The following is a 24,933-nucleotide window of genomic DNA, read 5'->3' on the forward strand; positions in this document are numbered from 1 at the left end:
CAGAGTGTGCATGAAAATAGCAGGTTTTATTTGGATACATTTTAAATGATTGCCGCCTCATTGGGTTTTGAAGATTTCAAGTAATTGAGACAAAGATTTGCATAATGATCAGAAAGCTCAATGATGTCAATGAATGGTGTGGAAAGGGCAGTTATGTAGTCTGACAGATGTACACTTGCTGTATTTCCTCCATGACCTCTCCATGGTTTCATACAAGATGAGAGGGATGAGTTTGATAGTGGAGAGACAGATTTATGTAAATGAAGATTACCATATTCCATGTTTATAAAGTAGCATCTAAACCTTCCCATCAATTCCAAGATTCCTGCAAGAGATTGCATTCATGCGCATTGTTTGGCTTAAGTATGGTTTTTAGGCCATAACTGTGCATCGATTAGGTATGTAGCATGTATGCCTGTTGTTAATCAAACTTTAGAACCATATGGTACATGGAAACATTGTCTTTACATTTTTCACAACATTCCGTTTGCTTTGCAAAATTAAATGTGGTGACCATTGTCACACCAGCTAATAAACATAAGGGCGAATTCACTGAACAGTTGCGCCACTTTCAGCACACAATCCTGTGTCTTATTCACTAACCACCTCCAGTCCAACTTGACCAAGCATTCAGAACCGACTTGCACGATGAGGAATTGCACCATGCTTGTTTTTGTTTTGGGTGTGTTTGAGCTGTTACCTGATTTGCATCAATCCTTCAGTGAATCAGGTGCTAAAACAATACAGAAAGCACATGCAATGAATTCTTAGTATATTCCCTCTATAGTATTTTCATTTAGTGTAACTTGACTAATTGATGTCCATAATCAAAAGATGTCATGTGAAAAGCAAACAACGTGCATGTCATCTCCGGCAAAAGTGTTCTCTACACGTATGGCACAAAAAGGCCAAAGTGAGACTCTCCAAAAAGCTGATAGATCAAGGAGACACAGCAGTGGCATGTGTGTTTCAATTTGACTTTCATATTCATGCTGTCTGTTGGCATTTCCTTTTGAGAATGGCAACGCATTGATAAGCATATCAGAATTATGCTTTGAATATGAAATCACGCATTAGAATTAATGCTACATGGTGAATGTTTCATAATCCTCAGACACCCTGATTGAAATGCACAAACTGTCGTTTAAAGAAAACATGAAGAGGCAGCTAATATAATCTATTGGAACTGTCATCTCTGTGTTGTTTTATAGTCCAAATTAACCCATCGTCATCTATAGTATTTCTACCCACATGATAATTGTTATCCAAATCCCCCCATAATCCTTAAATTTGTACATTATATCACATTTGTGGAGATAAGCAATGTTGTCACTTGAAAGCTGCTTCTTTTGATGGGCGCTTTGAAGTGAGACATGTTCGCAATTATACGTAAACGCTTCGATAATGTTTCTCTTATCAATAGGATGACTCAGTGCTGAAAAACTCAAACTAATTCAAAGCTCTTATTACAGTCCATGTTGGAGCTTACTGACTAAAAGTCACTTCAGCTCAGTGGTTCTCAACGTGATTTTGCTTTAGGATGCATATTTTACATTGGGCAGCGAGTGACGACCCAACACAGTACCAAAATTGCTTATTGTATTAAATGAATAAAAAAAAATCCTTAAAATCTACCATTGAAATTCAGTAATGTTATATTATTTGAAAATGAGGACACGTCATGCAACCTGTCCATGTTGTCATCCCAGAGGAAAACTTGTTCATAGGTTGTTCTTTCATAGCTAAGGAGGCGCAATGGAGTTCTCAGTCATGTGTCTTTTAAGTTTTAACTTTGTCTCAAAACTTACTCTTAAAAGGAGGAATAAGAATAGACACAAATGAGACAACAGTTGACATACCGCAACAGTATAGAGCTATGAAAATAATGTTAATTAGATTGCACAGATATTTTGGTTGAATTTAATGAGTAATGTTTGAGTTCCTTATGAAGTCTATTACTTTTGATGGGAGCATTGTCAAATCTGCAGCTTCATAAAAATAATGTGGCGATATTTTTGCAAAATTCTATTGCATGCTCAAGAAAACTGACCTCCCTACCCTGAACCTCATACCTAAGGAGCAGTCTCATAAAAAGCAAATGTGACTAACACAACTGCTTAAGAATTCATGGCATTTTGTGGTTCTTCTATGACACTTTCATCTCACATGTCAGCTTGCATGCTCTTCGGGACTCGTACCACACACCTTGGCATCAAAAGTGCTTCGCTCTATCAGTTGAGCTATACCGCACAATTTGAAAGTGCCCAAACAAGCTTGTAGATGTAGTCGGTTAGGTAATGCAAACTTTAAATGTATCACCTCATGCACTCTTTGTTGTTTTAGCACCTCTAGTGAATATTTCATCAGGACACAGCAGTGATATGTACAGCATACAACATTTAGTAAAAATGTAGGTATAGTAACATGAATCTATGAGACAAGGTTGCATACCTGAGCACAGTTTCAGACATCGTTCTCTGAATCGTTAAGAGATTACTGAGGTTTTTTCTCAGGAGAAAAATCTGAGAAGCAAGACTTCAGCAAAAGGATAAACAAACAAGATTTTTAAGAACCTCATTTGTGATTTTTTCTTTGCTACCTAATTTGGATCTGCTTATTTGGCTAGCTTTTCACTTTTATCAAGTGACAGCCAAATTCGCACCAATAAACCCTAGAGTTTCAATTGACGCACAGCCTTTGACCTCAACAATAAAAGAAGTGTTTTCTCCTCCCTATTTAAAGTTGCCGAGATTATTTATTTTGCAAGCCTCCCTATACACATTATGGTTAATTGGATTATATTTGCATTTCACATTGTTTTTTTCCCTCCTTCTGTATTTGACTCTTTTAAAACAGGCTTTTGGCCCATTTTTGTGTCATAACCCACAAGGTAAGAATCACAGTTTAAAGGGATAGTTCACCCAAAAATGACAATTACTCACCCTCATACCATCCCAGATGTGTATGACTTTATTTCTTCTGCAGAAGTGAATAGGTGCCAAAATTCTGAAGCTACAAAGTCCATATAAAGGGAGCATAATAGTAATCCATAAGACTTCAGTGGTTAAATCCATGTGTTCAGACATGATATGATCGGTGTTGGTGAGAAACAGACAGGGTGGGGAGAGTTACTTTGTTATGTATTCTACTACAGATTACAGAATACATGCTGTAAAATGTAATTTGTAATGTATTTCATTATATTACTCAAGGTCAGTAAAGTATTCTAAATACTTTGGATTACTTCTTCATTACTGGTAGATTTTTTCACTTGTTTTGACTATAAAAACTAATTGACATTACAGTAAGACAAAATACACATGTTAAAAATACATTCTCTGAAAAACATATCTTATGCAGTGTTGTTTCTAAAACAAGATCAATCTAATTTATCTTGTTTTAAGGATTTTTAGATATTTTTACAGGATAACAATACAAAAATTGTTATCAAGAATATGATTTTTGCCCTAATATCAAAGGTTTTACTAGAAAAAAATAAATTGTGATCCAACATGAATTTTCTTGATAACAAATATGATTGTGCCTGGTAACCTTTGCATGTAAAATGGCTAGAAATAGCATTTTAGCTTAGCATAAAGCTGACAATTTACACAAGGTTTATTTCTATTTCTTGTACTCCAAACTTAATTCAAACTTACTTCTGTGTCTGCTCATACACATCATATGAAAGAGTTTCACCACTGCTGAAACGCTCTTTGGATTGCATCATAATATGCATGCATTATATGTATAAATGTTTTCCATCTGAAAGGGGGTGATATGCATGAAGAATGTGAAAATGAATTAAATATTGATCCGTTTCTCAATACCATCTATCATATTACTTCTGCAGATGTTGATTTAACCAGAGTTGTCTGGAGTACTTTTATATTGCCCTTATGTGGATTTTGTAGCTTAAAAATGTTGGCACCCATTCACTTTGTATTGAATGGACCTACAGAGCTGAGACATTCTTCTAAAAATGTTTGTTTGAGCTCTGCAGAAGAAAGAAGTCATATATATCTGGGATGGCATGAGGGTGACTAAATGATGAGAGAATGTAATTTTTTTGGTGAACTAAACCTTTAAGCTTACCCTGCTGCATGAATTTCCATGCTGATGCAGGCTGGTTTATGTTGGTTTTGCTGGTGAAGTTGGTTGGACTAGCATGGTGAAATTGGTCAAGCTAGTTAAAAAGCCTAGTGGGGATCCAAAACACAACATACTGTATTTTGGTGACCAACAACGCTGGTCTGTTCAACAAGGTAGTCAGTCAGTTGCAAACCTCCAGAAGCTTGTTGCCTCTGCTAGAGCATTCGTCAAGTATTTTTTTCGTTGGTATTGTTATGTCAGTTTTGCTGTCGTAATTGAAACTGTGCTCTCACCACAGGGTAGTCGTGATAATGAACATAATTAATTAAGTACAAATTAAGGAGACATACCCCCAAAGATCAGACCCTTGAGAAACAGGGGAGGAGAGTTTGGGTTACGCTTAGTAATCTAAACCGCATTCTTGTTTGGTTTTAAGTCATTAAATTACAGTAATTACTAATTTCTTATTCGTTCTCGCAACTCACCAGAGGCAACCGTGAGTTTTAATAAAGGAACGTGCCTGAATAACAAACATTGCGAAGTGGCAAGAGAAAAGGAGAAGGGAGCTTTGTAATTGTGTGAAGTAATTCAAAAGTGCATTAATAAAACAATACAGAAACATTCTGAAATCGCTTGAGATAAAGCACATTTGCATAATTCATTACGATTAATCAGACAGCAACACATTTAGTTCTTGGAGCAGAGGGCAAACATGAGAAGACCATTCCCTGGAAAGCCCTCTTTAATCTACAAACAATGATGTAAATCTAGGCTTCGATACTGGCATTAACCTCTCTGCACTTTATAACCCCATTAGTGTTTAAACAAACCTTCAGAGGTTCTAATATTGCATTAATAATGAACAATTTCCTAATGTGAATCCTAAGAGCATTTTTGTATTATTTCTTCAAACTAATCAAAAGAAGTTGGAAGAAAATGATGACTATCCCTCTGTTCACAAGCTGCCTACCTAGCAATGTTGTGAAATGTACTTTGAAACTGTAGCTTACCAAGCTACAAGCTATCAGTTTTGTGGCGTAGCTAACTAAATGTAGCAATGCTACTAATTTGACTGCATTTCTGGTAGCATGACAGTAGTTCAGCTAATGTCACTATAGTGAAGCTTTTAACAATCTACATTTTCCAACAAATAGCTCTGTAGTGTTTAAAAAATGCGACATGAGTTACGTTACATGCAAAAACAGCAATGGGTCTGAGGGAGTAATCACTCTCATAAGCCGCCACCCCCTTTCTCTCTCTCTCTCTCTCTCTCTCTCTCTCTCTCTCTTTCTTTCTTTCAAATATAGCCAGGGGAAATTAAAATAATTTAAGTGAATTGGGTCTTTTAGACAGCTCCTATAAATGAACTGGTTAAAATAAATGATTCACAAAAATTTAGCGTGGGAATTCCAATTTGTTTTAGTGAGTCAGTTCGTTCTGAGGGGTTAAATGAACTAGTTTGCATACATGATTCACACATTCACTTTAGCCCCACGCAGCCTTAAAGACACTGTCAGTGATTTGCTACTGTTCATCACTATATTTTTACTTGGGTTTATAATAGTTAAGAAAATAATATAATGTAAATATAATATTAAATAAAAAATGTTTTATAATACAAAATGTTAGTTTTATATTCAGTATATATTTATTAATATAATAAATGTATGAAGTTCAATTTATATATAATTTTTAAATGTCTAAAAATTACTATGTATAATTATTTCATCATTATATATTGAATTATTGTTATATGAGGGGCTTTCTCAGCAAATATTTGTATATGCGATTAATCGCGATTAATTCATCGGGACATCATGTAATTAATTTGATTACAAATTGTAATCGATTGACAGCCCTATTAAAAATATCTCCTTTTGTGATCCAAAAATAACAGTACAGGGGTTAGGAACAACATGAAGGTGAGTAGATATTAAACTTTCTTTTTAAGAAAAAAGAGGGGGGGGGGGTGAATTGTTGCTTTGAAAGTAAGAAACTATGAACAGTAGTGTTTGTTACTACTTTTTGGAACAATCCAACAACTTCATATTTGTTTTTTCTTTTGGCTTCCGAGGCAGAAAATATTTTATTAAGGCATAAAATGAAATGGAGAGATGACTATTATAAGAAACAACAGATATCTCAAGGACCGGCTTTTGTAGGGTAATGCCCTTTAAGAAATCGGTGGGCAAATAGCAGAGTTTCATCTTACACAAACACCATCTGGTGGGCTTGTCGAGGCTGCTCCTTGACAAGATGAATTAGTTTGAAATACTGTCAGATACATAGAACAAAATTAGATTTTCCAGTTACTAATGAAACCTGACAGAGTTTAATAAAAAAAGCAATGGAGAACACTTGAGTTGAATGGGTAAAAAATTCGCCCCCAAGAACTTTGGCATCACGTTGATTTAATTGCCCAACAAACTCACTTTTCAATATCCAGATAGTTTTCATCTTCAAATTGTGTTTTGTAACTTGGTTTAAGGCAAATGTATTTTTCAAAGTTATTTTTGAGTGTTGTTGTGTTGCGTGTTTCTGGCTAGGAGTTGTTCGTTTAGTAGAGGGCACTGTTTCATGGGTTACTTTACTGTGACTTGAAGCAAAATATAATTCTCCAAAGTAAGACATTTCAGTCGAAACAGACTTATTAAAGTTTTTGTCTTCAATTGAAACCTCATCTGACTCTCTGCATTTTTTTTTCTTTTCTCCCCTCTTTCTTTCAATGACTCATATGTTGTTTTATGAGTCTAGACTGTAATAAAACTAATCTCTCAAAGTGACAAAAACACTGTTGTTCCAAACCCATATGAATTACCTTTTCCATGGAACTCAAAATAAGATTTTAGAAAGTATGTTAGTCTACAGTAAGTCACCATTCACTTTCATTGCTTCTTTTTCCACACTATGAAAGTGAATGTTGACTGAGGCTGTCATTCTGACTAACATCTCCTTTTGTGTTCCACAGAAGAAAGGAAGATAAAAATATTTTTGTCTCTTGTTCTTGAACAGACTAAACATGCTATTGTTTACACTGTTAAGAACGTCTAGCAAAGTATCTTTGCTGAAAAGGCAATAAAGATTTTGTGACCCACATTATATTAGGTGGCCTTAACTACTATGTACTGAACATTTGCTACAATGTACTTATTATGAACAGCCGTGGCCAAAAGTATTGGCAGTGACATACATTTTGTGTCTGCTGCTTCAGTATTTGTAGATAATTTTTTCACATGTTTCTATGGTATACTGGAAAACAATGATAAGCGTTTCATACATTTAACAGGCTTTTATTGGCAAAAACACAAAATTTATGCAAAGAGTCAATATTGACAGTGTTGACCCTTGTTCTTCATAACCACTGCAATTTGCTCTGGCATGTTGGATATCAGCTTCTGGGCTAAATACTGACTGATGGCGATCCATTCTTGCCTTATTAGTGCTTGGAATTGATCACAATTTGTGGTTTTCTGTTTGTCCACTCGCCTTTTGAGGATTGACCACAGGTTCTCAATGGGATTAAGATCCAGGGAGTTGCCTGGCCACGGATCCAAGATTTCAATGTAATGATCTCCGAGCTACTTCATTATCACTCTTGCCTTGTGACATGGTGCTCCATCATGCTGGAAAATGCACGGATCATCACCAAATTTCTCCTGGATGGTTGGGAGAAGTTGCTCTTGCAGGACGTTTTGATACCATTCTTTATTCATGGCAGTGTTTTTGGGCAGAATTGTGAGAGAGCCCACTCCCTTGGATGAAAAGCAACCCCACACATGGATGGTCTCAGGATGCTTCACTGTTGGCACGACACAGGACTCATGGACTTTTTCTTCTCTGGACTAATGATTTTCCAGATGTCCCAAACAGTCAAAAAGGGGCTTCATCAGGGAAAATAACTTTGTACCAGTCTTCTGCTGTCAAGTCCTTGTACTTCCTGCAAAATTTCAGTCTGTCCTTGATGTTTTTTCTTGGAGAGAAGTGGATTCTTTGCTGCCCTTCTTGACACCAGGACATTGTCCAAAAGTCTTCGCCTCACTGTGCATGCAGATGCACTCACACCAACCTGCTGCCAATATTGAGCAAGCTCTGCACTTGTGGTGACTTGCTGGACACACTAGTACGTCCTGAAGCCTTCTTCACTGCAGTTGAACCTCTCTCCTTGAAGTTCTTGATGATCCGGTAAATGGTTCTTTCAAGTGCAATATTCTTTGAAGCAATTTCCTTGCATGTGAGGCCATTTTGATGCAAAGTGATGATGGCTAAATTGCGAAAAAGAACACAATGATTGGAAGCACTTCTTTCCTCCTTTTATAGCAATCAGTCTGCTCTTATAATCCAATCAGAATGATAGAGTGATTTCCCCTGACTAGAACTTGTTCACACTTTCCCAGGTGCTGCTGATATGATTAGTGAAATGATGTTAGCTGGTCATTTTGTGCCAGGGACAAAAAACAGTGAAATTTGGGGTTTTGTGATAAAGTTACATTTAAAACATTTAAAATGCATCTGAGCACTCTGCACAATAATCTAGAAACAATGTGAATCAACACCACGACAACTGAAGCAGAAAACTTTGCGAAACACCAAATATACGTCACTGCCAATACTGTTGGCCACGGCTGTACATACATGATGTTGCATTGCTATTACATTTAAAGTACTTGCATTTAATTACGTTTGTAGTTACACTATTAACTTCATCCCTAACCCAACCCTTACCCCAAAACCTAACTCTAACCTCTAATCATAACCCTAGCCTTACCCTTACTCCTAAACCTAACCGTACCTCAACCTCAGCCGCAGCAAATGTGGAAATTTTGTAGAACAACATGTAGTTACACAGTAAATACATAGTCCTGTATGTATTTAATGTTAGTACATAGTAGTTAAGGCCACCTAATATAAAGTGTGACCGATTTTTGTCTCTTTTTTCTTCTCATGATTGGAAATGGTGTGTTATTACTAAGTTTCGAGGCTTCCATCAGGTGTGTATATACATAGGCAGTATTTTAAAGGAATATATCAAGTTCAATACAAGTTAAGCTCAATCAACAGCATTTAAAGCATAATGTTGACTACAACAAAAATGCATTTCATCTCGTCCCTCAATTTCTTTAAAAAAGCAAAAAAACATTTTACAGTGAGGCACTCACTATGGAAATAAATGGGTGCAACCAGCAATATTCACTGTTTCAAAAGTATAGCCACAAGACGTGAACAATATGCAAGTGAAAATTATTTTAGTGTTATAAAATCGCTTACCAATTCAGTGTAAATTTGTATCAAATTTCTTCCAACTTTGATGCCATGACAATCATAATACTTTTTTTGTGGCAATCAATATTATGCCGTAAATGCTGTCAATTGAGCTGAACTTGTATTGAACATAGAATATTACTTTATACCATCATTTGGGCACTCCAAACACAAAGGCTGTTCCACAATGTATTTTCTAAGATACCTCATATTAGACAAGTTTTTATATGCATATATCCTTTGCCGAGAAGTAAACCCTATGCATAACAACCAAAAAAAGAAACAAAGAAATGAAAGAAAAACGAAGATGGCAGATGAATCGAGAGAAATATCTATTCTAAATAGACTTAAAATGCATCCCAAATCACATGCTTATGTACTATTCTATGACATATTGTAGTGTAAGTAAAAACAGTAATATGTTCACACTGAAATTGCAATAGAAATAAGGAAACTACGAGTACCCAGATGATGTACTTCAATCAAAATGTGAAATGTTGGACACTTTGGAGTAACTAAATAAATCTAATTAAAAAATGTAATCACAGCTTTAATATATTGTACATTATAGTGTATGTAATGTATATTGGTGGATCATCTTTAGCTTATAAAAATACTAGGGCTGTTGATTTAACGCGTTAATTCAGTGCGATTAATCTGACTAAAAATAACACGTTAAAATCATTTACGCAATTAATCACAATGCCCGCACTGATATGGAAGATTCCTGAGAAATGCAAGCTTGTAGTACCACCTGTTTACTCCAGAGGGCAGTAAGTGAAATTTCAGCTGTGTGGCAACGCGCAGTTTATACAGTGATGAAAAACAACCTTGAGCAGCAGAACAACACAGACATGCGTTACGTTCTTGCGTTCCAAACACTTGATGGAGCGCAAATCCGAACTAGGAAATCTCAAGATGTGTTCTAAGTATTAAACTATATTTAACTTTACACAGTGACCTAAAAATGTTATTTTTATGACGCAATGCACCCAAGACGCTACACAAGCATGTCTGATGCAGGTGTAAATTGACGGTCCTTAAACAAGCCCTCATAATAAATCTCGAACTGATTGACAATTTCACTTGTGAAATGGATTGCTGTGAACTGTGTGCCAATGATTGACTTATGTTCAATAATATGGTAGTAAACAATACATTGTATTCTAAAGCCGCTTTTTGTATTGTCTTATCAATGATTAACTCTTCTGCAACAAGAATGTAATGCATTTTAATTATCTGAATATTTTTATTATATATATATATATATATATATATATATATATATATATATATATATATATATATATATATATATATATTTAAAGATAAATATGTATCATTATTTCATCATTATATATTGAATTATATTTATAGGAGGGGCTTTCTCAGCAAATATTTGTATATGCGATTAAATGCAATTAATCACGATTAATTAATCGGGACACCATGTAATTAATTAAATTAAAAAATGTAATCGACTGCCAGCCCTAAAAAATACCAACATCAAACTATTGAAATCAATTGTGAGTTGAGTCATCAAAGAGCATTCCAATATGTTACATCTGATGTTCCATTTCAGCTAGGACACTACCTTAGAAAGCAGCTCCCTATGTGGACTGCAGAAATTGAATCTACTAACAAGGTATTAGAACAGAGACATACTATAGTTTCCTTGGTAGGGTTGCATCAGCTGTTTGTAAGGTCTTACTTAAGTTGGGATGTAAATTTCACACTAAGATCTTACTAACTACTAATAAGTTTGTAGTTTTGCACGACACAGTGCTTAATTTGGTTGCACCACCTGTTCTTAAGGCAAGACTTAACTAGTAGGTCATTAGCTCTCCGTAAAGCGCAGTCACATACTGTAATTTGATGTTTACTTTTTTTGTGTATTGATCCAATAAGCAGCCTTCAGATTTGTACACAGAGGTATTAGAAAGCCATGAACTTCAATTTGATCTTGTTACGGTTGATGTTCAAACCTCGTTTGCTCACGTAACTGTCAACTGTAATAAATGATATACTAAAATATATGTAATAAAAGTAGATTTGATTAATAGGATATTTGCCTTGTGTAAATAACAATATACAGGAACTGTATCTAAAATAAATAAGGGGGATAAATAAATACTAATACAATAGGCTGGAAAAAAAACAAACATTTATCCATTTTAATATCCTATATATATTTTGAATGTGTTGAAACATGACACAGATGCACCCTGAAAACTGCACCGTTAGAACGGTTTCATGCTTAAAAGTAAAAAAAAGTTCTCTCTCATAAATGTAAATGAGTGTAAATGTCAACATCATACTGTATGTCAAAATGATTGATGCCTGTGACACAAAACATGAGCTCATTGATGTCATAAAATATCAGTCTGCTTTATTATTCTATCCTTTATTCCTGGTCGGACGCTTCCGTAAATATTTAGTTTATACGTAGGGTTACGTCCTACCTAAATTTAAAGGTGCACTGCTCAAATATTTAGTAGTGTGTAAATTGTGACTTAGTGCCCATTTACGCCACAGCTAGGCTAACTTATGCACAGCTGGTGCAACCGGCCCCTTAAGCTTAGATTTAGAAATAGTAGACAGTCTGTAATGTGCTGTACATTGTTGCCCAATTTGTGCGTCCACAACACCAACTGTCACATACTGTTTGTGAATAAAACCCTTGAATGCCTTCAAATACTCTTTTCCTGCTCAATTCTTTCCTATCAGCCTTATTTCCACCAGTAATGAATGCAGTGTTTCGTGAGGTTTCTTTATGCGGCGGTGCCTGAGGAAGTTATCCTCTATACCTCATTCTCTGCTCCCTCTCTGCACTGCTTCAATACCCAGGGGTCATGTGAGCAGGCAGAAGTTATTTGAAAAGGAAATTATCTTTTGTGATTCTTACCAAAAGAGATGGCAAGCGAGAACGCAAATGAGGAGGGGAGATGGCGTGCTGGAGAAAGGGAGAGCAAAAATACTTTCTTTCTTAACCTGTGAACAGGTTAATGGGAGCTACTGCTGGAATGTGTTGATACCAATCTGCTCTCTGAGAGAGAGAGAGAGAGAGAGAGAGAGAGAATGACTATTTGATGGCTTCCCAAAAGCTTCTTTCTCCTTGGCCCCATTTCTTTGCATTTATTTATTTATTTTTGCTGCTGTGGTGAATAGCTTCTTGGGGAGAGTGCCAATTTTGCCTAATGGGCAAGTTTCCATAAGGTGGGTCAGAGCATTGATAGCAAGGCTGATGAGTTGGCAGGGAAGGTGAGTGTTCTCGTTTGACAAGCTGCTCATTATAAGGCTCCCACAAGAGAGGATGTTGATGTACCGTGTGAGGAAGGTGGAATGCTGGGATGAGACTTTGATGACTGTCAAACATGCAAAGTATGCAGTCTCCTTAATGACACTGGTGTCTACATCTTACTTGTCAAGATATTTATAAATAAATATATTTATGAGTTTGAAATGTCTTTGAGAATCCTGCTTAGTCATTATTATAGCAATGGAATGACCCTCTCACAAATATTGGAAGAGAACCTACTGCATTTTAGCATTTAAAGGGATAGTTCAACCAAAATTCAATTCACAACAAATTATGTGACTGTGGTGAAACTTTTGCAAAATTATATTATGTGGTTCATACATTTATTGCACAAGTTCTGAGGTAAATTATCTACTGTGTGGCGCTAAAATCAAGTTTTAAATCAACCAAATGGACCTCTCTACCTAACCAATCATTTCTTAAAATGCAAATGTGATGTGAAAAACATAATTGCTAAAGGAAACACTTTTTGTGGTGCTTCTATTACACTTTTGGCTCCTGTGTCATCTCACTTGCATTTCAGGACACATACAGGTCTTTTGCATTGCAATTGCAATGCTCTCAGTTGAGCTACTGCTCAAATTGATTATGCTCAAACCAGCTTATAAAAGTAGTTGGTTATGTAATGTATATATTTACATTTATGCATTTGGCAGACACTTTTATCCAAAGCGACTTACAGTGCAATTATTACAGGGACAATCCCCCCGGAGCAACCTGGAGTTAAGTGCCTTGCTCAAGGACACAATGGTGGTGGCTGTGGGGTTCGAACCAGAGACCTTCTGATTAACAGCCCTGTGCTTTAGCCACTACGCCACCACCACTCCATATGTTAAAATGAATTGCTAAAGGAAACAGGGTGAAAAGTGTTTATGAACTGATAATCTACCATTTTTCGTGTGATTTGTTGGAAAGTACTGCAAATAAGAATTGTTGTTGTTGTAGTGCTTCTAGTGTATAATGTATGCTATATAGCCAATTCTTGATCTCCTGACATAGGCCAATAATTAAAATAGCACAGGTGGAACACAAGAATGCATCCTGTGTTAACAGACCCTTAAAGTAGTCCATACTGTAGAATGTACAGTATATTCCATGTGATTGCTTGGTGTTAGGCACAGACCACAATTTAAGTTGTGATTTCCTGAAAACTGAACCACATAACTAGGAAATTATGACAGAATATCCCTTATTATAATGTTTTTGCTTCTGTCAATTATTAACCCATTATTTTCTGTTATTCTCCTCTAAATTTGTCAAAGAAAGAGACAACATCCCAAAAATGTAATTATGAAAGATTCACTCTCTAGAAGAACTCATTCATTTCATTCCATTCCGTCCCCATCCCCGTCCCCGTCCCCCTCCCCAACGCCAAACATCTCTTATTGGTTCCACATAAGAAAGTCATACCTGTTACGAGCAACATGAAGGTCAGTAAATAATAATATAATTTACATTTTGGGGTGATTATCCCTTAACAGCACAGGTCATCTAATTCCTTAAACTTGCACCTCACATACACAAGACGTTGTGACACAATGCAGAATGTGCTTGATCGGTATTCGTTACCATAATCACTGTCAAGTCCCCCAACAGGGAACGCAGCACAATTCATCATCTGAAGCAATAAAGGCTACGGCACCCACCAAAGGCCAGAGGCTTATTCAAAGTCTCAAAGCCCTCTGAGTTTGGAGGAACCTTCCAGAACAGATGCTCCTAACTAATTACGTGTTGTAGTGCAGTACCCAAATGCCCACTGCTGCCTTCTTGTGAGAGACCTGGTCATCCATGTCTCATATGCTGTCTCCGGTTACCGGAGGGCACACCCCTCCATCTGTGTTGGACGAGACGAGTGCCAGCGGAGGTAGCGAGCCTAGCCAAACGAGTGCAGCATGGGTTTCTCCTTAATCCCAGGGCCCTTGGTGGTGAGAAGGGGCTTGCTGTTAACATTCATGGGTAATTAGCAAATTAGATTTCAATGCCTGGAGCAGCAAACATACTGTCGGCACCTCCTACTTCTCATCAACAACATGTTTTCTTGTTGTGACATTGGGTTAGTGTCATAACAGAATTTTGCACGCACTGTATATTACATAAACAACAAAAATTCAAATTGTATAAATTCAGTTTTCTTGACCCATTGCTATTAATCAAGGATATTAAAAACCCAAAGTGCAATCAAACTTGATCTGTAATCAATAATCATCTACAAGTCAATCAACAACTGATTACATCGCAATTGACTGAAATAAAGCTGGATGGTCTCTGGTTTACTTCAGCTTAAAGGAATATTTCGGCTTTAATACAAGTTATTCTCATTTAACAGCATTTGAGGCTTAATGCAGAATGCCACAAAAAATTTAAATAAATACAAATGAAAAAAAAAATTTTCCACTTGCTTATTGGAAAAAAAGTGGTTACATTAAAGCAGTTACAATGGAAGTGAAAGGAGCAGTCTATAAAGGTTTTTGTCATTGTAAGTGCCTTACTGTAACCAACATGTTTGCTCTTTTTAACAAACGAGGTGCAAGTTAATTTATTTTATTTTGCGGTAATAAACATTATGCCACAAATGCTGACTATTGAGCTTAACATGCATGGAATAATTACTTTAAGACATTTAAGAGGGCATCAAATGTAAGCACCTTTACAAAAATATCCCAATTTTGCCAAGATTTACTGTACCTAAATAACCATTTCATTCAAATGTTGACTAATTTTAATACATGTTTAATAAGAATTAAAAATAACCATTACATTTAAATGCTTCAAATACAGCTAAATAACGTGCTGCTTTTAAAACGCTATGAATTCACTTTACGACTACATTTTTATTTCTTTGATGACATATATCCATGTTTACGATTTCAAAATCTTGAACTAAAATGTTATTGTGGAGTTTTGGTTGCTACATCCTACACAACAGGGCTATTTTTGTGGCACACTTTATTTTACACTCGGCACCCCATTACATTGCAGGGTCTTGTTTGCGAAAAGCATCGGAAGCCTAAGTAGATTGTAGAATCCATCTTATCATTCCTCTTAGTTTTACAGCCCGTTTCCCGAAGCCATCATAATTCCAAGTAGTACTTGAAAATTGTTGTCATTTTATGAGTGCTCTGGAGTAATTATCCATCATGAGAGCATCGAAAGGACACAGACTTGTGCAAACACCTGCAGGACAATCAGGAAATTACACGTAATACAGTTGAATTGCCAATAGCTTCACTTTATGCTGAGAATTTAATATCAGGATATATAATTCACATTTGATTTATTTTATTTTAACCGACAAGGCTAATTATAATAATAATAATTATAATAATAATATTAATAATGTTTAAAATGGTTAGTCAATATTGGATGAACAGATAATTGAATTAGTAAAGTAAACATATAGCCTTAAGTTATTTGTGGACTGGTTGGTAAAAAAAAAGTGGTGGCAAGATTGTTGCAGACAGCTTTATAATTTAAAATCAGAGAGAGAGAAGAAAAAAAGTAAATAAATTGCTGCTGTGCATGAAAATCTTCCGAATATTGGCTTATCATCCCTGCCTCCTCTTCCTCATTGACACCCAAGGACACTCTCACCCGCACCACACATTGTGTAGCTCCGCACATGTTATGTAGCATTTCTGTTAGCGTTAGCACTTTTGGGAGTGAAGAGCAGTTCTCCCTTTGACTGGTGAATGTCCCTAAAGCGCAGCACCCACAAGTCTCCTTATTTTGCACTCTGCAATAATGGGGAATCTCGTTATAATCAATTAATGATTTTCATTGGCTGGACCATCCACGCAGCCTCCGCTGTCTTTATTGATCCAGGAAGTTTTCATCTCGATCCACAGAGCAATTTGTGAAAAGAAAATATTATAAATGCACACCTGATGAACGAAGCAATGATTGTGTGGAAAAGATTGTTCTACACAAAATTATTGCAAAAAAGCAACAAAAAAAACCCAATTATGTTATTATTTAGGTTGAATATTTAAGTATCTTTGAACATTTCCAGTAAAGTAAATAATAAATGTTTATAAAGTTACGCACATATATAAAGAAGTTACAATGAAGAACGTTACTATATGATCACATTTCAACACCACACACGGACAGCAACTCTCTTAAGTAGCATTTAAAGAGTGTCCTTGCGCATACATGATAAGTGCAGTGTTAGGAAACGCATATAAAGAATAAAGAGCGTTTGTAAAATCGCTAACCGCTAAGCTTTAAGTTATTGGGAAATGAGGCCCAGGCAAATTATGTGTTAGCAACACACTGTTAAAGGAATAGTACACCCAAAAGTGAAAATTCTATCATTATTTACCATATGAATTTCTTTCTTCTGTGGATCACAAAAAGTAAACCTTTATTTTTTGTGTTCCACAAAAGAAAGTCATACCGTAAATAAAGATAGAATTTTCACTTTTCACATCACAGGTTTTGTTTACCATAGAATGCAAGAGAAGTGCTAGTGTGCTTTACCTAATGAAAGAAACTTGCAAATGTCAGGCACAGACAGCCCTTATGTGGCTCCTTAAGTTTGGAGCAGCCTGCAAAATAAACGAACTAAATGTGTAGTGTAGTCTCAGAGATCTCTAAGAAGAGAAGTCTGAATTTAAACCTAACACCAATTCTCTCTGCTCTTAACACTCATCTCTCTGCTGAGGTTGTTAGCTCACTTAAAAATGTGAATAATTTAAGAACATTTTACATCATTTACATCCCCAGAAGCTCGAAAGAGCTGGTGGGCTCATATGCATATGTGTGTTTAATTAAAAAAAAAGAAAAGATAATGAGCAAAAGCGAGGGGGATGGGAGAACTATATAAAACAAACTGTGGACTGTGTGGATATCAGTTTGTGTGTAGTCTTTCATAGACAGACATTTAATTAAACGGCGAAAGGTTTGATCCATATTACAGCTGACTGACATGTAAAGTGGCCAATCGTAGTTTGTATTGTTTAGACATGGAATTTAGGGGTGGTGTTATCTAAGTTAATTATAGCCTACCATAATAATAGACTGTCACTGAATTGCTGAAATAATAATGCAAAAAAATGCAGGCACAGCAATATCCATGATTGTTTGTAGATGGACTGATTAAAACAAAATTTAATTGTGTGTCTACTCCTGGAATTTGCAATAAGCCAACCAATCAGATTAGAGATTATTAAAATGAGAAATCGTTTAGCAGTTTTGAATATAATATCCATCTAACGGTTAGTGACCAGACTGTAGGCATGCTATCAGAGGCTGAGACTAATGTGTGTGTACAAAGGTTACGTAGCCCAAAGCTAATGGTATCCAAAACGTCCAAAGACAAGGTTCAAATAAGGGTGGAGGCATTTCACAACATGAGATTAAGTGCTGTATAAAATGGCCAATTTGACTTTAGCAGTATTATAGGGTCAGAGGTCATGAGAATGCCAGCAGACATGTTTTTGTGATTACATTAATATTTGGAGCCTCTAACTCTGTGATGTTTTAAAGTGTAGCTTAGTGCCTGCAAAAGAGGTTTGAGTGTACCTTATGTTTTTTTTTTGCAGTTTTCTCTAATAGGGTACAAAATAGGGCATTTAAGCCTTTTTATAAATTAAGTATTTTCTTCTGAGACTGACCTTCAGAAAATGCTATTTGTAAACCTCTAGAGGTCTACTAAATATCATGTGAGGTTTTGAGGTTTTTCAATCCTGTTATTAAAATTTGGGATACGTCTTAATACAATAATCTAGCAATTAACATACAATTTAAAATAAAATATAAAATGTAATAAAAAAAAGAAAAATATGCAATATAATTTTTTTTTAAATTAAATTAAACAATTTTATTTTAATAAAAAAAATTAACAAAGTAAAACTTTGTATTAAATGTCTTTCTCACATTTACTTCTATAACAGGGTTGCTTGCTGTCGAGCATGATGACTGATATACATTTTAAGAAAAATAGAAGATTATTTACTTTTTTATTATTTACTTTTACTTTATTATTTGACTGACCTGGGGTTTTGGTTAAAGATCGATTTGTAATAGCGCCACCAAACGGAATTGCAAAATTAAAAAAAATTATTCAAATAACTATCTGATTACACCATCTCTAATTAGTTTCATTCCCAAGGGATCAATTACTTCCACTTGTGCAAGAGCCCAGTTCGTCAGTCTACAGATGCAAAAGCAGCCTCTAACCTTACAGATGTACATGGCAGGTAAGCCCAGGACACTCTCATAAGGGAGGCATTTAACCGTGATAAACCAATATGTTTTATTATACTTACAAATATATAAGAGTACTTGCGTAACACAATTTTATCAGTATTTTAGATAACCCAACCCATTCCTAAATCTTTCCAATTATCAGCAATATAAATCATGTTACAGACAGATAAATTCAGTCACAACATTTGATGTACATTACACAATTATATAGATATGTTTGAGCACCCAACTCCACCCCTAAACCTAAACCTAACCAATTGTCAACAAAATAAAAGATGCACCAAGCAGATAAAGTACAATGTAAATGACAAAAAAGTACTATAATAGTATTCCAAATCATAAAATTTACATTATGTGAGCAACAGTGTAAAATTGAAGGTTTTAATTGCTGAATATCACCCCCCCTATTTAAAAGCACTGATCTCACAGTGAAATAGGATAAGGTAGGTTGACTTTTCTTTAGCTGAAATTGGTCTGTGCTTACTTGCTTGTTAGTTGGCTGATGAAGGCTGTTGTTGGCAATTCATTGATAGTCTATGTATTCCATTTCAAGAGAGTAGTCCATCAATGAACAAAGGTGATGCAGGCAGAGTTCAGTAAGTTCCATCGCAGTTCACACTGGCAGGTAATTTCAGTGAGGTTTGGTGTGGTCCAAGGTTCAGGCAATGGCATATGAAGTATCCAATGTCTGACAGTTGGAGTTGGAATCAGTTCCTCCTCTGAAGTACATCGTAAAAGACTGAATTGATGACGACTAACACCGGCTGTAGTTTGTCGTCATCACTCAGTGACACGTAGCAGTTGAGTCCAACACCAAGCAGGAACGGAGCTGGATCTGGCAAGCTCTGGTAACCTCAGGAAATAAATCCTGAGGTTGAGACAGGGGAACAAATAGAACAATATTAGCGTAGATGCCATTCAATTTATTGCAGAGTTATAGATTATGAGAAATGTTTCTGAGAATTGTTTCTGGTTCCGGCAGACCTAACTAAAGCAGCCTAATTGTGGGTTGGAGGATAAATTAAGTGTATGCCTGGCTAAATATATGAGTCTTTAGTCTAGACTTAAACTGAGTGAGTGTGTCTGCATCTCGAACAGAGTTAAGGAGGCTATTCCATATTTTTAGAGCCAAATAGGAAAAGGATCTACCTCATTTTGATATTCTAGGAACTATTAACAGGCCAGAATTTGCGTAATGAACATGATGGAATATAGCATGACAGGAGGTCACTTAAGTACTGTGGAGCTAGACCATTCAAAGCTTTGAATTTGGAATGAACAGAATTGTAAAATTAATATGAACTTTAAAAGGTAGCCAATGTAATGATGATAAAATTGGCCTAATATGATCATATTTCTTGGTTGTAGTCATCACTCTGGCTGCTGCATTTTGAACCAATTAAAGTTTATTTAATGAACTTGCTGGACATCCTCCCAGTAATGCATTACAATAATCTAGTTTTGAGGTCATGAATGCTTGAATTAGTTTTTCGGCATCAGCAACAAAGAGCATGTGTTGTAACTTAGCAATATTTCTGAGGTGGAAGAATGCTGTTCTACAAACACTGGTAATTTGATTTCAAAGGACAGATTGGTACATAATATAACACCAAAGTTCTTAGCTGTAGAAGTTGACATAACAGTACATCCATCAAGAGTCAAATTATATTTTAGCGGCTTATTTTTAGAGGTTTTTGGCCCAATAAATTGTACCTCTGTTATGTCGGAATTGAATCAACCCATTCTGCAAATCAAGCTGAGATCAAAACAATTACACACAATATCTTAAATATTTAAATGGTTAATAATTGAAATTAAACTAAGGCATATATATTGCAAAAAAAAAATATTGTTTTTTTTTTTTTACAATGAATTGAACATCAGTTCAACAGATATAATGTTTGATGTATTTAAAACAAGATAGTTTCATGCTATTTGTTATTACTTTAGATAATAGTTGGATAGTGCCATTTTTGTCTGTGAGGAAGAGAAAGAGGACGGCTACTTCATTTTTGCCTCAATTCATACTACAACACACTAAGCATGACAGTGTCCTTGTCCTTATACTGTCAGTTGTTAGTGAGAACTCCTCAGCAGACTGAATGTCCTAGAAGTCATGTAGTGTTAGCAAACACATTGCCTGACATACCTACACCTACCTGCCTGCCATCTTGTAGAATTCCTATTCTAGAAAGGATTTTGGCCTTTTTCATATATTTTATGCACTTCCTTTCATTTAACAGTTTTGATGCATTCTAACTTGGTGAGCCATATTCAAAGGCATTGTTAAATACAAATTATATTTAAGTTGCTGCATTGCTTGCCAAATGTTAACAGCCTTCAGTAAGGCTATAAAACGATATTACTTGCAGACAGAATACTATTTATTGAACATTTGTGTCTTTAATCATATTGCAGTTGCTGCCATTTCATAAAAGCTTTGTATTCTACTTAAGCATACCTCTTACCCATGGCTTTTTTCTTAATTCATATCAACCTAGACCTGTAGAAACCTGTTCTTTCTTTCTTTCTTTCTTTCTTTCTTTCTTTCTTTCTTTCTTTCTTTCTTTCTTTCTTTCTTTCTCCTGGTGTAAATCAGCTATTTGATCATGATGTCAAATATCAACGTGATCCAAATGATGATTACTAGTATATTTCTTAAATGACTTCTATTTTCACAGTACACATATGCCATTCAGTTTATCAGGCTGAAACATATGACAGCAGCTCTATAATGAGTGGAGGCCAGGCAGGGCTGCACAGGCCTGGAGGAAAAATGATATATGTGCTTTCAAAGTCTCAAATCTATGTGACCAGACTGGAATCCCAAACTGCCGAATGGCTGCTGCTGTATCTAATCACATCCTGTGGGAAAAACATAGACAGAGGAAAAAAGTGTGTGCGTGTGTGTGTCTAAAAAATAAAGACGGGAGAGAGGTAAAGCATGTTTATGGGGGTGGCTGGGTGTATTTGTGTGTATCTTTGAGATTTGTTTTTTCAAAATGGCTTTCGCAACATTCTCGCTCACTCACTTGGCACATTCAGTATCGGTAACCATTTTTAATTTCCCATTAGACCCTTTGCGGAGATCGATTTGTGCTCTATACATTAGTCATTAATAAGCTTTGATGCATTTGTGACCATGTGGAAAGGCCAAATTGTGGTTTCCAGAAATACACTGTATGTATATTCACAGCAGAACAGATGGTCGCATGGAAAATCCAATTTTTATTAGAGGCAGTGTGTGTGGGAGTGTGTGCCAATGATGACCAGGACACTAAGGAACAGCTCAAATCAAATTAAGTGGTTTTAAGGCATAGAAAAATATACAGGAATAGAACAGTACATTTACATGAATGCAGATACCTTTATCTAAAGTGTTTAAGAGTAAATCCAATCAATACATTAACAAAGTAAATCCATCATTATATGTGTTCATTGGAATTGCTAGTTCCATGGGCTAGCAGTTGTGTTACAAGTACACAGTATATAAATATATATATATATATATATATATATATATATATATATATATATATATATATATATATATATATATATATATTTGTATTTTCCACACCCGACAATGATTTTTAGTACTTTTCAAATGTCTTATTTGCATTGATTTTACAGTTTTAGCCTTGTCCCAGACTTTTAATATGATAGTCCAATATGAAAATACTAATTGTTGCATTTTTTTTAAATTATGACAATCTAAACAAAGAGTGAAATTAATATAAAACAAAAAATATGAAACTATTTATTGTATCAATATGACTTCTATCAAATTTTCAAAAATTACATCCAACAGTCGAGGCGTTATTTCCACAACGCCAAAGATTTTGGCCCTAATATATATACTGTATATTCTTAAAATGTTAGTGTACTTGTTTACCAAGTCAACAAGCGTCTGAGTGACAAGCTGTAATGTTTAATGTGTGTGTGTTCATGTATTTCATGTCTTTTATTTTGAAAAGTTTAGTTCCTGTTCATGTCATTTATTCCCTAGTCATGTGATTCCTGTTTCCCTTCATGTTCATGTGTCTTGTGTTCATTGGTTTCTTGTTTAATTATCTTGTGATCAGTTCTGTCTTTTCATTGGTTAACTTGTTTGTCTTATTCTCCCATGTCACGTATTTAAGCCTCATTTTTGCCACTGTCCATTGTATGTGAGTGTAGCTGTTTATGTTAAGCCATGTTTTAGTCATGTTTACGTCTAGTTTAGTTCACATTAGTTCACATTTTGGATTTCATATTTATTTAATATATTGCACTTGGGTTCTCACTTCATCGTCATTGCCTATGCCAACAGCAGCCATTCGTATCACAAGCATGCTTGAGATGAAATATGAGACAAGTGATGTTTGAAGGAAACAAAGGAAATTCAAGGGAAAGGAAATCACCTATGAGCAGAATAGTTTTATTTGGTGTAATTTTAAATCAAGCAATAATTTTGCCAAATTATGCACAAATTTAGAAATTATTATTTGATTGTGTGTTTTTAGGATACATAAAATGTTAACTATGAAATTAAGCAAGCCAAAGGAGATGTATACATACAGTATATACATTAACAAATTCATTTCTACCACAGGAATTCTATTAACCATAATGCAGAATTTGAGATGTGGTGGATATGACTTTCATTTTGAGAAATTTCTTTGAATTATTTTTAACTGTTACACTTATATATTTGTGGCAACAGTGTGGTTATTTGTGTCATTCACAGCATCATATAGCTATATTTAAAAAACATAACTTACTGTAGTGTTTTTCTTCATATTTTCTTTGGTGGCTCAATTCCCAGAATGTGTCACCATATGGAGTTCTGGAGTTACGGCAATAATAATAAAAAAAAAAAACGAGCTAAGCTTCAATGGTAAATTTTTCACTGATGTAAAGGTTGTTAGAAGATGCACAACAGACATTCCAATTAGTCACTGAGATTCAGTAAACAATTTTTCCTTGTTTATTTGATTCTCTCATGCAATAATTTTTTATATATATAATATATATATATATATATATATATATATATATATATATATATATATATATATATATATATTCATTGCAATTCATTTTACACTAAGTCTGAATCAGGCATGCCAAGTTTACAACCAAAAGTAATTTGCCCATCCACATTTAAAGCGAAATGATGCAACACAATGACAGCCAATCAGCAACTGGTGTTTGGAAGATTCCAGAAAATTATGTCAAACCTTTAGGCAATTAGCTTCTGATAGGAGGTGTACCTGTATATGTATTTTAAGGCCTACCTTCAAACTCCTTGGAATCAATTTCCAGATTCCTGAAGGTTCTACGTTCATCTGAACAAACAATAGTATACAAGGATAAACACCACAGGACCACGCAGCCATCATACTGCTCAGGAATGAGATGCATTCTGTCTCCTAGAGATGAAAGTAGTTTGGTGCGAAAACTGCAAACTTATTGTGAGAAACTTGTGGACGGCTACCCAAAATATTTGACCGAAGTTAAACAATTTAAAGGCAATGCTACTAAATACTAACAAATTGCATGTAAACTTCTGACCCAATGGGAATGTGATAAAAGAAATAAAAGCTGGAATAAATAATTCTCTCTGCTATTATTCTGATATTTCACATTCTTAAAAAACTGATCAAAGACAGGGACATTTTTCTACGATTAAATGTCAGGAATTGTGAAAAACAGAGTTTAAATGTATTTGGCTAAGTTGTATGTAAACATCTGACAACTGTATGTTACAATTCAAATACCGCTCAGGAATGAGACGCATTCTGTCTCCTAGAGATGAACGTAGTTTGGTGCGAAAAGTGCAAATCAATCCCAGAACAACAGCAAAGGACCTTGTGAAGATACTGGAGGAAATAGATAAACAAGTATCTATATCCACAGTAAAACAAGTCCTATATCGACATAACCTGAAAGGTTGCTCAGCAAGGAAGAAGCAAATGCTCCAAAACTGCTATAAAAAAGGTGGCAGCCCAGTCGAGTTTTCGGCGTTCAATATCACCAGCGTGCCCTCCGATGCAGCGATCGAAAGAGAC

This window comes from Xyrauchen texanus, chromosome 13 (genome assembly GCF_025860055.1).
Source record: "Xyrauchen texanus isolate HMW12.3.18 chromosome 13, RBS_HiC_50CHRs, whole genome shotgun sequence".
Classification (NCBI taxonomy): domain Eukaryota; kingdom Metazoa; phylum Chordata; class Actinopteri; order Cypriniformes; family Catostomidae; genus Xyrauchen; species Xyrauchen texanus.